The sequence below is a fragment of the Nannospalax galili genome, unplaced genomic scaffold, assembly GCF_000622305.1.
Source record: "Nannospalax galili isolate Female #2095 unplaced genomic scaffold, S.galili_v1.0 scaffold915, whole genome shotgun sequence".
NCBI classification, from domain to species: Eukaryota; Metazoa; Chordata; class Mammalia; order Rodentia; family Spalacidae; genus Nannospalax; species Nannospalax galili.
In genome coordinates this window covers 1,046,098-1,060,508 of record NW_008336255.1, presented here as the reverse complement: position 1 = coordinate 1,060,508, position 14,411 = coordinate 1,046,098, and positions in this window count along the sequence as shown.

Sequence of the window (14,411 nt, the reverse complement as noted above, 5' to 3'; positions counted from 1 at the left end):
GGGGGTGGGGGTAGGGTGTATAGGCTACAACTTCTGCAGAAGTCAGATGTAAGACAAAAATCAGTCTCCTAAAGTCTGAGCTGGAGCTCATTACAAACCTACTCAAGAGGGAGAATTCTTTCTGTGAGGGGCCACAGTCAGGAAAGCCAGATTTACTATCTTTTGGCCCAGGAGGATGGGCTTCACAGCTGAAGAATGGCCAAGCCTTCCTGTGGGGACATGGGGAAGAAGGCAGAGAAGCTGGAGACAGGATCAGTGTCGGTTTGTGGGATCCAGGTGTGGAGAGGGAGAGGGAGCCTGCTGGTGGACAGGGTGAAATCCAGCCAGGAGCCAAGACTCAGGGAGTTGAGATCAGCTGCAGGTGGGAGGGCTGAGACTGAAGCAGACATGCCTCCTAACTAGGTCGACTACCTTCTCCAGTGAGGAAGAAAGAAAACAAAATCATTACTTAAACATTTCAGGTTAGAATTCCTAAGGGAGAGGATGGTCTATTTAACAAAAGCCTTAATGGGCTCACTTCACTTGGCTATGGAAAAAATAGCACTGCAGGCCTGTGTGGCCTGGGGCAAACTGTGAGTCAGACTTAGCTAGCTCTGCAAGAGAAATGAACAAAAAGTTTTGACTCTAAGAGAACTTGGAAGAACTCTAAGGGAAAGGGAGGTCTTGATGTGTTTGGCTTTAACAAAATACTTAAACTGAGTGGCTTATAGACAATAGGATTGTATCCCTCATAGCTCTGGAGGCATGGGAGTCTGGGGTTGGCATCTGGTGAGAGCTGGTTTCCTTGTTAATAGATGGAACCATCTCCCTATTCAATCCTCATGTGGTAGAAGGGGCTGGCTAGCTCTCTGGGGTTTCTACAAGGACACTAATGTTGTGTCTGCATAACCTGATCACCCTCTAAAGTTCCCACCTCCTAATACCATCATCTTGGAGTTTAATGTATAATTTTAGGGGGACACAGTTATTCAGACTTTAAGTGGTGGCCCAGAGACATAGCCCAACATCTTGGGGTGTTCCCTTCCCACCTAGGGACCTCCACTCAGGTGAAGCAGGATCCTTGACTTCACCACAGAACAGGACAAGCCAGAGTAACCAAAATTATTAAGCATTTTGAGAGACATACAGGAAAAGGACACTATACTTCTTCACACTTCTACCCATCTCATCCCTCCATGCCCCAAAGCATGAGACAGGCTTCTCAAGAGAGACTCGTGCTTAGCTGTCTTTGCAGTGGCTAGATCCATGGTCCTGTGACTTTCAAAGTTGCATTTCTCAGAGGATGTAATTTACAATAAGGTTTACAGATTAAGCAAAGTTTAAATTTTTTCTTAAAGAATTTTCAGGGGCTGGCAAGATGGCTCAGTGGTTAAGAGCACTGGCTGCTCTTGTAGAGGACCTGGGTTCAGTTCCCAGCACCCACATGGTGTCAGTCAAACAACCATCCTTAATTCTAGTTCCAGGGCATCTGATGTCCTCTTCTGACCTCCACAGGCATTGCATACACATGGTGCATTTACATACATGCAGGCAAAACACTCATATGCATAAAATAAAATAAAAAATAAAAAAGAATGTTCTTTTGTGAATGAAATTGTAAGGTGGTGTTGAGACCAGGCTATGTCCTGCTCTAAGTTGCTCCATGTAGTATGAAAGTCTTTCAGGCTGTGTCTTTTCCTGGGTGACTTCATTTTACAAGCAGTATTTGGTTCTGTTTTACGTGCAGAGACAAGATAAGTCTGCACCTCACTGTACCTGAAGATACCAGCACCTGTCCAACACCACTCATCAGGCACAGACTGATAAATAACTTATTCTCCAAAGCAAAATGTTACCACCCAAAAACTTGGCAAAGTGGATCGAGACCAACTAAGCATATGGGTGTGTATTAAAATCATATCAGCAAAATCAGGCCTGGACTGGTGAGATGGTTCAGCAGGTAAAGGTGCTTGCTGCGAAGCCTGACTATCTGAGTTTGATCCCCAGGGTCTCACGTGGTGGAAGGAGAGAACCACCTCCCACAAGTTGTTCTCTGACTTCCATACTTGCACAGTGGCGTGTACACACACACACACATACACACACACACACACAGAGAGAGAGAGAGAGAGAGAGAGAGAGAGAGAGAGAGAGAGACCCGAGAACTATCAAGCACACAGAGAGAGGAAGGATACAGCACCTGGACTCATAAAGAGGAGGATGGTGATGTCCCTCAGTGACCTGTGATCTGACCACTTGGTGTGTACTTCAAGGGACTAGAGAGCGAAGCCCTGCCTGTTTCAGTCTTCTGTTCAGGTTGGTTCGCACAGCTGATGCAGCCTCCTGGAACTGCTATCTGTCTGCCATCCGTCTGTGCATTCCTCTGGACCTGGTTCTGCTCCTTGTCTCCATGGCCCTGTAGGGCTGCACCTCTCCTCTACAGCTGCACTCAACCCAGAGGCCCAGCTCAATACTGCGACCCTGCATCTCAGGCCTGGGTTTCTCCAGCACCTCTATCACTGGGTTCATTACTAACCATCACAGTAATTCTGCATCTTCCTTCTCCTGCCGCCAGTAAGGTCTCTTTGAACTCCTAGAACTCTGCTGTGGCCCCTTTAATCCTCTGTAGCTGTTCTATAGCAAGTGCCCACACACACGGAGTCAGAGAGAGAGAGAGAATGAGAGGGGCAGAGAGAATTACTGTGTGATGTGTAATGTGTGATCTGAAAGTTTATATTAGTAACTAAAATTGGAATAAAAAACATTGTGATGGGATTAGAGAGATGACTCCGTGGTTAAGAGCACTGGCTGCTCTTGCATAGGACCCTGGTTTGATCCCCAGCACCCACATGGCAGTTAACAACCATCTGAGACTCCAGTTCCAGGGGATTCAATGCCATCTTCTGACCTCTGGGGGTATTGCATGACACAGGTACACATACACACATGTAGGCAATATACTCATGCACATAAAATAAAATTAAAAAATAATAACTACTTTGCAAATTGCAAAGAAACTGATATAGCTTGTGAGTTTATTGTTATTCAATATATTCCGACATTGTGGAAAGATCCAAGTGTCTCCATCCATGTTTCTGATGTAGCATACTTCATGAAAGGTGGTTTTATGAGGTGCATTGTTTAGAATTATGGGTGAGAGAGGAGTGCTAATATAATAAAACGCAAGGTTACAGACATCTTGCCCTAAGTAAGCATGGTTAATTTGTTGTTTTTAACATCCTTGTTTGAGATGTCTCTAGGAAAACATGCATTATCTCCGTAGGCAATTATGGCCTTGTCCTTCATATTGGAGTTTCTGTCAGCAGGAAAAACACTAAGTCCTGGGGGGAGGGCTGTCTTTCTCTTCTCACATCCCTCTCATTTTTCCTAGTTTTTTACTCTGCCTCAGGACTGCAGCAGGGGAAACACAGGCCCCACCATGCAGGGAATGCTTTGGGGCTGTCTGGGGCCAAAATGGCTTGTTAAAGTTTTCCTCAGTTGTACTGGAATGTCTGAGGCTCCACATCGCTCCTCCATCAAGCACTGTGTTACTAGAGCTTTAGAATGAGAAGCTGAGGACTGGAGAGGTGGCTCAGTGGTTAAGAGCACACATGGTTGTTGCAGAGGATGAGAGTTCCATTCCCAGCACCATGGGTGCCTCACAAATGCCAAAACTCCAGCTCCAGCGGAGTCTGACAGCCTCTTTTGGCCTTTAGGGGGAACTTGCCCTCGGGGCACATACACACGCAAATGCACATAGTTAAAAAAATAAAAAATGGGATCTGGAGAGATGGGTCAGTGGTTAAATGTGCCTACTACCTTTACAAACAACTGGAGTTTGGTTCCTATCACCGACACTGGGCAGGTCATAGCTGCCTGTAACTGTAGCTCATGAGTGCACGCGCGTGTGCGCGCGCACACACACACACACACACACACACAGACACACACACACACAGTAATAATAAAAAAAGTTTTAAAAATGAATAAATAAAAACAAAAAGTAAAAGGTAGATTGAGAATCTGGCCTCTGTGGTCCCAAGTGGCCCAAGTTTAGTTACTTATTCCAGGAAGCCAGTGGAAGAGCTGAGCTGTGTAGAAAGCAGGAAAGGAGTTTTATTCAGTGCGACCTCCAAGGCAAGAGAGCAGATCAGTCTAGAGACCTATATGGTATGTCTTTGGGAAGCTGATAAGATTGTTGAGGTTTTCTAGAAAGGGGAATGGAGACAGGCTTGGGGTTTGCATAGCCCGCCAAGCAGGCAATCTTGGCCAGACTGTGGTCTGGTTGGCCATTATCTGGGAACAAGTCAGACAGAGCCTTGTCTGTGATAAGGAAGTTGCTGCTGCTGGGGATGGGGCTACTTTTACTTCTTGTCACAAGATGTTTATCTATCAGACCTGTGGTTAGGATGACTCAGAAACTGACCAGTCAGAGTGGCAAGAGGCCATTAGTTCCTCAGGCTTATGGCAGTGTATTTTTCAGAGTCTTCTAGAGAAACAGAGCCAGTAGAAGAAAGATACAGATTATGACTCAACAGTCAAGAGCACTGGCTGCTCTTGCACAGGACCTAGTTTTAATCCCCAGCACCCACCCACATGGCAACTGACAACCATCTGTAACTCCAGTTCCAGGGAATCTGATGCCCTCTTCCGGCCTCCACAGACACTACGTGCACATTGTGTACTTACATATATGCAGGCAAAACACTCATATACATAAAATAAATATACATTTAAGAAAAGCAGCACTGAGTTTTCCTTGGACCTCTCAATGTCTGGGCCACTACTGGAAGGTAACACCCGCTTTGGGGGCTGGTTTTCTAACCCTTCCTGGAAATGCCTTAACAAACCCTCGCAGAGGCATTACTCTTAGTTGATTACAGAGCCAATTAACTTGACAGTTAAACTTAAGCACCACAGGTAATGACTGGAGACTTGTGGTCTGGAGAAGGATGCTGTAAAAGCTGGTGGTTTGATTCCTAGCACCTGTGTAGAAAAAAGCTGGATGTGATAGTGAAAGCTTGTGGTCCCAGTGTTGGGGAGAAGATATGTGAATCCTTGGTGTTCACCAGTCAGCTTAGACTACTTGATGAGTTACAGGTCAGTTATGGTCCCCTACACACACATGCACACACACACACACAAACGCGTGTGCAAGGTAGATGCCACCCGACATCGAGGCTGTCCTCTGGTTTCCACATGTAAGACAAGTTAGCATTATTAGAAAACTAAGAAGTGTCAATTACCAAAAGAGTTAGAGGTGGCATTAATTGCTATAAACTCTACCCAGGGACCAGCACATGGTCAGCCAAGTGGACTTATATACAGAAATGACTCAGAGGCAACAAATCCAGCCCTAGGGTAGAATTCCCAGTCAGTTTTGCTGGAACTTTACCAGCTCTGTGTCCACTAGAAACAATTTCTTGTCTGTAGGTATACTCCACACTGGGTTCCTCCTGGTCCAGGGCTGACATACCCACAGCCCAACAAGAGGGTGTCTCTAGGCTGCCTTCAACAACTCCTGGGTGTGCCCCAACTCACTGGTACTTTTTGACCCCTGAAAAAAGGCTCCCCTACAGCCAGAGTCCTCTTCACCAAGTGAAGGAGGCCCCTTTCAACTGGGGCTTCATTCTGTCTGCTCTGGGCAGTCTGTCCCTGAGCTTTCTCAGGGTGTACGGCTTCTCTGACACTCCCCAGGGAAGCCTTGGTCCTTTAGATATACAGGTACCTTTGCTAGTGACTTAGACCACAGTCTCATGAATTGGGAAGAAGACTTATTGTGGAAAATACAACTCTACTCTACCCTGGGACCATCTCCTGACACAGGCCCAGTCCTCCCTCTGTTGAGGTGAGTTCCTTTTTCCTCCCCTCAAGGATATGAACTAAATAAACTTTTCTTTCTTGAAGTTGTTCTCACAGATGGTTTGGTCACAGCAAATGAAAATATCTGATTAGGGGCTAGAGAGATGGCTCAGTGGTTAAGAGCACTGGCTGCTCTTGCAGAGGACCCAGGTTCTATTCCCAGCACCCATATGGCAGCTAACAACTGTTTGTAACTCCAGGTCCAGGGGATCCAATGCCCTCTTCTGACCTCCATAGACATTGCACTATATGGATGCACTTAAACACATGCAAGCAAAATACACATATACATAAAGTAAATAAATAAAAAAAAAGTTTTTTAAGACAGGCCCTATACACAGTGCTCAGTCCACAGTAGTAGGGAATGCATGGCAGAGAAGCTTACAATGTGGTGGACAGGAAGCAGAGGGGAGACTGGGACCAGGGGGCTGGTATAACTTCTAAAGGCATGTCCCTTGACCTGCTTCCTCCAATTAGCCCCACCTTCTAGTGTTTTCAGAACCTCCCAAAACAGCACCACCAGCGGGGGACTAAGCACTCAACACCTGACATTTCATACTGAAATCCTAACACGCTCCTTCCCAAATCATTGTAGTTGTAACAGACACAGACTGAGTTTAATTTTTTAAATTTATTTTTATTTTATGTTTTGAGTACATGGCCTGCAAGTGTGTTAGTACACCAGGGGGTGTTGTGCAGTTCCCAAGGAGGACAGAAGAGGGAGTCATATCCCCTGGGACTGGAGTTACGGATGGTGGTTAGACACCATGTGGGTGAGGGGATTTGAACCTGGGTCTTCTGCAAGAGCAGCCATTGCTCTTAATCACTGAGCCATCTCTCCAGCTCCGGAAATTACTGACTTTAAATGAGGTCCTTGAAAAGGAACTGAACGTGTGCTGGGAACAGGTTACAAGATGCAGCAAACCCTGTGGAAAGAGTTTATAGTTTTGCATGGCCCACAAACAAGGATTTCCGCACGTTGCAGTTCAAGGTCCTCAGCGTAGTACATTCATCTCTTCCATCTGCAAGGAAGACGTCTTCAAACCATCTCATGGCCTGTGTTGGGTATCTTTTCCCTCTGGCTCCATCTACTCATTCTTCAAGAGGCAGATTAAGTGTCATTACCCTTTAAGTCCTTCCTAGGTCATCCCAGGGGTCAGCAACTCCAGTTATTCTGACCTCACTCCACTTTTCCTCATTGTATATAGTTTTATCCTATATAATTGTTTATTTAGATGTCTTAAAATTTTTTAGTTGCATTTGAATTGTATGTGTGTGTGTGTGTGTGTGTGTGTGTGTGTGTGTGTGTGTGAAGGTCAGAGGACAACTTGCAGGAGTCTATTCTCTCCTTCCACCACGTGGGTCCCAGGATTGAACTCAAATTGTCAGGCTTGGTGACAGGTGCCTTTACCTGCTGAGGCATCTCAGTGGTCTCTGTGAGATTTTTAGTTTGCTTCTTTTGGTTTTTGTTTGTTTGAAACTGGGTCTCAGGTAGCCCAGGCTAGTCTCTAACTCACTATGTAGCTGAAGATGACTTTGAACTTCATATCTTCCTTCCTCTACTTCCCAATTGCTGAGGTTACAGGCACGTACTGCCATGCCCAGTTTATGTGGTGCTGGAGATCGAACTCAAGGCTTAGTGTATGTTAGGCAAGCACCCTACTAACTGAGCTACATCCCTAGTCTACAGTAGCCTCTATGGCCTACAAGTCCCTTCAGCATAAAATTTCTTCATATCTGTGTTCCTAGTATAGAGTAACCACTCTATAGAGTAACATAGTTAAATGAACACATCAGGTCTAGCATGGGTTATTAGGAACCTGCAGGATGGAACAAAAAAGGCATCTTGCATAAGAAAATGGTGGGAGGGACTTGGAGGTGAATTTAATTCCCCTCATAATTTTGCCTTTGATTTGCTCTGCCCAAGGGGGCACATTATATGGGAAAGAACATCATTGAACATTCTCCTCTCATTGACCCTGTGTGGACATTTCTCAGCAAGCTCATTCCCACGGGTTTCAAATCTTAAGTGGTGATCATCTTTGGCTCTCCAGGTTTATTGTGTTATTTATTCAATTCTAATATAGTAATGATACCTTGTGATTTTATAGTATCTTTCATCTTTGAACCTCAAAGCATCTTCTATTAATAGACCTGCATGGCCCACAGGGGTGTGCTGCCAGTGGATCATCTGTCTGCTGGGTAAAGGCATGGGAGAGAGCTGGCTCGCTAGTTAAGAGATGGATTATTATTTTTCATTATGGGGTATTTTTTAACACATAGAGCTAGGCCAAATATCACAATAGGCATCAATATACCACCAGACTATCAATTTATGGCCTTTTATGCTTTGCCCAATCCCACCCTCCTGTTACTTAGATGAAAATCTTAGTAACCACTTCCTTTCCTTTCCTTCCTTTCCCTTCTTCCCCTTCTCTTCCGTTCCCTTCTCTCCCCACTTCTCTTCCTCCCCTCCCCTCCCCTCCCCTCCCCTCTCCTTTCCTTTGTTCTTCAGTAGTCCTGGGGATTGAACCTAGGACCTAGTCTAGTGCATGCTAGACAAGTATTCTACCATTGAGCTACAGGCCCAGCTCTTCAACTCTTCGATGTATTTCTTTCTGGTTTCTGCATGTGTGTGTGTGTGCATGCATGCATGCCTGCGTGCGTGTGTATTCATGTTGTGCATGTGGGCATGTTTGTGTCATGGTGAGTATGTGGAAGTTAGAAGACATCAGCTGTTTGTCCTCACCGTCCACTGTGTTTTGAGATAGTCTCTGTGCTGTTTTCTGCTATTGTGTGTGTGTGTGTGTGTGTGTGTGTGTGTGTGCGTGCATGCATGCCTGCATGCGTGTGTATTCATGTTGTGCATGTAGGCATGTTTGTGTCATGGTGAGTATGTGGAAGTTAGAAGACATCAGCTGTTGGTCCTCACCGTCCACTGTGTTTTGAGATAGTCTCTGTGCTGTTTTCTGCTGTGTATGTATGGTAGGCTAGCTGGCTCTTAGCTCCTGGGGACCTGCCTGTCTCCACGTCCCATCTTCCTACAGGTCTGCTAGGATTACAGATGCTCACACTGTGCATCCAGTTTTTATGTTGTTCTGGGGATTTGAACTCAGCTCCTCAGGCTTGCACAGCAAGCACTTTTATCCAGAACCTTCTCCGCTCCCCATCTTTTAGACAAGTTCTTACTCTTTAGCCTGGGTGAATCTGGGACTTACTAGGTAGTACAGGTTGACCTTGAATTTGAGACTACTGCCTCTACCTCCTGAGTGTTAAGATTACTGGAGTGAGCCACCATGAGGGGCTTTTTGTTTTGTTTTACGAGTTTTTTGGTGAACTCTTTAAAAATAATCTTGAGCATGATACGGTGACTCATCCTTGTAATCCCAGCACTCAAGATGTGTAGACAAAGCTGGGCATGGTGGCGCATGCCTTTAGTCCCAGCACTCAGGAGGCAGAGGCAGGCAGATCTCTGTGAGTTTGAGGCCAGCCTGGTCTACATGGCAGATCAAGGCCAGCTGGAGCTAGAAGAGGTTTAGACAGAAAGCTTGGGAGTTCAAATTCACCCTTGGATATATAGCAAGCAAGTTTGAGGTCAGGGCTACGCAAGGCCCTGTCTCAAAACAACAACAATAAAACAAATAACCAACCAAATCCAACCCAAAAAACCAAAACCCAGAACAGCTAAGCAGTATCATATTAAACAATTTCCTTAGGACAAATATTGATTCATTACAAATTTTTCCAATTGTTTTTATAAATACCATACATTTAATCTTCTTTGTTTGTTTTGTTTTATTTTATTTTTTTTTAATTTTTTGAGACAGGGTCTCCCTGTAGCCCCAGCTGGCCTGGAACTCACTATGTAGATCAGGCTGGCCTGGATCTCATAGAGATCTGCCTGCCTCTGCCTTCTAAGTGCTGGGATTAAACACGCTCCACCACACCCAGTCATTTTGTGTTTTTTAATCAAAGCCTAACTGTGGCCACATATAATGGGTTGGCTGATGCCTTGTATGTTTGTTTTCTATTGGCAGTTATCTCCTAACTCTCTCTCTCTCTTGGCCTTCTTTGGTGGAAGAACCAGGCCTTTGTTTCAGAGTGCTCAGGCTGGGCTTTTTGATCATGTGTCACCTGACATGTTCCTCTGTATTTCTTAGAAATTAGTAGTTAGACCTGGAGAGTTCATCAGATAGGGTTTGATTTGTTCCTTTATTTTTGACATATAACCACATAGGTGGTGATGCTTTTGTTCATCAGAAGATGAATGATGCCTGCTTGGTTTTTCATTATTCTCATGTTCCTGCTGATGATCTGTGCCTAGAGTCATTAATTTATTATGGGTTTCTTCATTGCTTATTAATGGGAACACACACACACACACACACACACACACACGTACACACACACACGCACACACAGAGGAAACCTTTTCTTTACATCCAGTGTGGATGAGAATGAAAAGTGCTTATTTATCTCCATATTTTTAAAACTAATTTCCAAAATAATGAAGTGGTTTATTAGCACCATCTACCATTAGCTAACTACATTGCTTAAGACAGTTTTATGAAGTCCAACTGACATGAAGTTCACATATTTAAAATATGTAGCTTGAGAGTTTTAAAACTGTTTTTGGCTTTAAAACTTTTTAAATTGCATTTTTATTTATTTATTTATTTATTGTTCGTGTGTATGGGCATGTGTGTGGAGGTCAAAGGACAACTTGTGGTTCTCTTCCTCCACCATGTGGGTCTCAGGGATTAAATTCCAACTGTTAAGCTTAAAGACAGTCACCTTTGCCCACTGACCCACCTTACCAGCCCTCTTTTTTTTTTAAAAAAAGATTTATTTTTAGTTTATGTGTAAGAATGTTTGCCTGCATGTGTGTGTGTGAAACATGTGCATGCAGTGCCTACAGAAGCCAGAAGTGGGCACCATGTCACCTGGAACGGGGGTTACAGATAATTGTGAACCACCTTGTAAGTGTTGGGAACTAACCCTGGCCCTCTGCCAGAGCAGCAATTGCTATTAATTGTTGAGCCACCTCTCTAGGCCCTCTTTCTGTTTTTTTTTTTTTTTTCAAAGATAGGGTCTCACCATGTAGGCCAGGCCTTGAACTCTTGATCCTTCTGCCTCAGCCTTCTGAATGCTGTGATGATTTCAGGTGTATGCAACCAGGCTCAGCTAGAGATTTTGCTTGTTTGTTTGTTTTAATTTTCAGGTTCTCAGTGCATAGTATTAACCTGTCTGAAACTCATCATGTAGAACAGGTTTGCCTTAAACTTGCAGAGATCTGCCTCTTCCTGCCTCCTTAGTACTGGGATTAAAGGTGTGCATCACCATGCCTGGCCCAGTTTTGCCACTGTGTGCATCTGTGAACCACTGCTACAGTCTTGAAAATGAACTCATTACTCATGAATTAGAATTTATAATTTTTTTTTGGTCTTTTTTGAGACAGGGTCTCCGTGTAGCAATAGCTGGCCTTGATTCGCTATGGAGACCAGGCTAGCCTCAAACTCACAGAGGCTGCCTGCCTTTGCCTCCTGAGTGCTGGGATTAAAGGCGTGTACCACCAGGCCTGGCTAGAACTTATAATTATTATTGTAAGTCGATAAATTTATGCATGTTGGTATTTTCAACTATTTTATGATGCTTTCTTTTTGCCAGAATTGTCCCATTTTTGGACAGTGAAGTTGTTGAGTAGTCCTTTTGAAATAACTCTTGTAGTGTCTGTTAATTTCCTGGACATTTATGACAGTGTACTACAGACCTGACATTGGCCTTTTCTCCAAGATCCCCAGGTCTTTTCAGTAGGAACAGAGAGTTTCATATATTGTATGGTGTTTACATAGGATTTATTTATTTTAATTTTTTTCTCTTTTTTTGAGACAAGATCTCACTATGCAGCCTTGGCTGACTTGGAACTTGTTATGTAGCCCAAACTGGCCTGGAACTCTCAGAGACCTGCTTGCCTCTGCCTCCAAAATGCTATGATTAAAGGCATGTGCCACCATGACCATCCCATATGATTTTTTTTTCTTTTGAGACTAGGTCTTGCTAAACAGCCCAGGCTGGCCTTGAACTTATGACTCTTCCTCAGCCTCTCCAGAGCTGGGATTATGGGTATGCACCACCATGCCCAGCACGGTGATTTCTGAAATGTGTCCGTACAGTCAGAACTCAGCTACTGTTTGACATCACATCTCTGTAATTATGTCTTTGGTTTGTACAGTTCCTTTCATTGAAGCATTTTTTTTTTTCAGGAAAAAATTCATCTTTGAGGTAATCGAAGGGTAGAAGAGGAAAGATTACTATCCCATTTTACAGTGGGGGGAACATGAAATGCTTGTGGCTTACCCATTATTATTATTATTTTTTTTGAAAACCAAAGGCAAATTTGTACAAAATTTGACCTCTAGACGTTGGAAATAGGTTCATCTTGACACGGGGACACTCTAGATCTAATAATCTGGGGAAAAGGAAATAAGAAACTTTGAGCAAAGGAAGGTTCTGGAGCTTGGATCTGAGTTGTCTCTCAAAGGCCTATGTTCTAGAGCCTTAGTCTCTAGCTTGATGCTGTTTTGAGGTGGTAGACACCTTAAAAAGATGGGGAACATAATAAATATATGAAAATTATGAAAAATGTCCAACACCCTCAGCCATCAGAGAAATCTGAATTAAATCTACATTAAAGTTCCATTCACCCTCATCACTTGTCTAATATTAAGAAAAAAAACTATTGCAAGTGCTGGTAAGGATGCAGGGAACCCTATTCACTGCTGGTAGGAATGTAAACTAGTTCAGTGACTATAGGAATCAGTATGGATGTTCTTCAAAAAACTAAAAATAGAGCTAACATCTGATGCAGTTATTTACTCGTGGGTTTGTACCTATAGGAATCTATACCAGCACATCCCAGAGATACCTGCACATTCATGTTTACTGCTGCTGTATTCAAAACAGCCAAGATAATGAAACCGGACTAGATGCCCATCAACAGATGAATGGATAAAGGAAATGTGGCACATGTACATGATGGAGTTTATTCAGCCATACAGGAAAAATTAAGTCATTTTCAGGAAAGTGTGTGAAACTGGAGACCATCACATTATGTGAAATGAGCGAGACCCAGAAAGCCAGATGATCATGCTGTCTCACATGTGAAGAACCTAGATTTAAAACAAACAAAATATATGTAGGGCTTGAAAGCAGAGGACAGCTATGTGTGGGGAAGAAGCATCTCAAAGGAGGAGGAAGGGGACCCAGGGAAATGAGGGGGGAGTGTAGTCAGGGAGGGGAATTGAGTAGAATGATATACTTGTCTGAAAATTTCAGTCAAGCTTGTTATTTGGTACGATAATTAAAAAGCATGTGAGTCAGTGAGGGGGTCAGCGAATAAAGGTGTTTGCTGCCAAGTTGGATGACCCAGGTTCGATCCTCAGGACCCACATGGTGGAAGGAGAGAACTGACTCCCACAAATGGTTCCCTGACCTGCACACCTGCTCCCTTGTGCTTGCCTGGCCCAACAAATAAATAATGTAATTATAAGATTGTGTTTGCAAACCAACCAACCTGAAAGATCTTTAGCCACTGGGCTCATGCCTTATGAGAATCATGTGACCAACCTCTTCCTTTTTCTCCTCTGCTCCACGTTCATGCCCCACCATGAGATACTGCCTCGCTATGAGTCTGCAACGGGACCAAATGGCCATGGATTGAAACCTCCAGAGCTGTGAGCCGAGATAAACCTTTCTTTGTGGAAATTTTATCTCCAGCTCAGTGGTAGCTTAGCCTGAGGCCCTGGGCTCAATCCCCAGGTCCACACACACAGAAAGGTCAATGTTTTATCTCAGTTACTTGTCGGAAAGTGGAGTAACACAGAGGAAAGGAAAAGAAACACTTCCCTTGCTTCTTTTCTCTCCCCTCTTTCCTTTCATTCCCTGTCTCTCTTCCTTTTTCTTTAAAAAAAGTCCTGGGGCTGACAAGATGACTTAGCGCGCCCACACACACACACACACACACACACACACACCACCACCACCACCACCACCACCACCAACAACAACAACAACAATATTGTAAGGATAGTTAACAAAATCTCCATGGTTTTCCGAGGGAGTGAAAAAAACTAGAGAGGTCACAGTATCCTGGGTATAGTAGAACTCTCCAAAAGCCTTCCAGCCCAATTCCCTCCAACCAGACAGCACTGTGCTTAATGCTAAGTCCGGATAAATGGGGGGGCTCTCCCTTTAGCAAGATGCAGGAAAGAGAAGCCCACAATGAACTAAGTCAACTTAGAGTTAGGAAAACAAGCTCCTAACTAGAGGTTTTATGTGTATGAAAATGAATTCAAGTTTAAGAGCCAAGAGAGGAAGACACTGCCCCATACATAGAGTAATAAAGTCCAGGGACAGCCGCCTGGAAAGCTGCCTCATGGATATACTCACCTTTCACGGGAGTCACCACTGAGGGACTGGACAGGCAGCCTACATCTGTGCTAGGGGGCTGGAGAGGTGGCTCAGCAGTTAAGAGCACTTGCTACTCTTGCAGAGGACTGGAGTTTGGTTCC